The following is a 1,363-nucleotide window of genomic DNA, read 5'->3' on the forward strand; positions in this document are numbered from 1 at the left end:
TTACAAACCAACCTCACTTTATGAGAAGACATACGCAAGACAATCCAGAAAAAGGTAATACGGAAAACCTGCAAAATATTGTCTGAGAGATAAGTTTGTTTTAAGCTTGATTGAAACATTTACTTGAGTGATATTGACAACAAATATATACTGATAGATATGCAAGTACAAGGTGGTAAAAGCAAGAATAAAAGAGTAGTAAATCGGGTTTTACAAGACATTACAAACCAACCTCACTTTGTGAGAAGACAGAGTGAAGACAATCCTCCAAAAGGTAATACTAAAAGCCTGCGATATATGGTAAAATGTATGAGCTTGTTTTTATCTTCATAGCAACAGTCACTTGAGTAATATTGACTTTGTAATATATACCAATAGATATGCATGTACAAGATGGTTCTAACCATAAAGTGAGAAAAAACAAAAAAAAGGCTCCCAATTTGGAGGATTTTCTTGAGGAAACTACTTATGCTTCTTCAAGTGAAGGTAATATAAAAATTAAATGAATCTGATTATTTGAAAAGCAATTTTAAAAATGAATCTATTACAATGTTGACTTCGATACTTAATAAGCGGTTATGATCTGACAGATAATGAACAGAACTTTGATGTTAGTAGTCAAGAAGACAGTGACTCAGATAATTCAGTGGCCAGTAGTGACGTCTCCATTGAATCAGAAATTCGGCTGATGGTCCAGAAAATTAGCGAGAGATATAAGAGACGACGTAAAGGTTTCAATGTTAAATCATTGTCTTTAGGTGGATCCAGAAAATTGAATTCAAAAGGTGACAATATATCTCAGAACAGACCAGAAGGTAATATTTGAGAAATAATAACAACAGGACCCGCTGTTTTTTAAAGTTTTGTTATAATCTAATCGATAATTTCTGATTCGTGATGTAGGAACTGAATATTTAGATCATGGAGATCCAACATACAAGTGTGCTTACTGTGGAGCTATGATGTGGTATGATGAGAGAGTAAACAAACAAAGAAGATCAAGAAAACCTAAATTCTCTCTCTGTTGTTTACAAGGAACAGTCAAATTACCATTCATCAGAGAGGCACCAGAGCTCATTAGAGAATCGCTTAGTAAGGACGATACTCTAAGTAGGCATTTTAGAGAAAATATACGAGCATATCCTCTAATTTTTCCCTATGGTGAAGATGGTTTCAGAATTGGAATAGAGAAGGGCTTTAGAGGTGACAAAACAGATACAGAAAAAAAGTTTATTAGTCTTAGACAGTGGTTTGCTTTCAGGATCCAAGAAAGAGAGAATGAATCCCAAACTCTGTTAAGGTCTAAGCGTCTATTCCAACAGGTTTTGGTAGATGCATACACCAGTTTGGAATCAAACAGGTT

This window comes from Camelina sativa, chromosome 5, assembly GCF_000633955.1.
Source record: "Camelina sativa cultivar DH55 chromosome 5, Cs, whole genome shotgun sequence".
In the NCBI taxonomy this organism is placed as follows: Eukaryota; Viridiplantae; Streptophyta; class Magnoliopsida; order Brassicales; family Brassicaceae; genus Camelina; species Camelina sativa.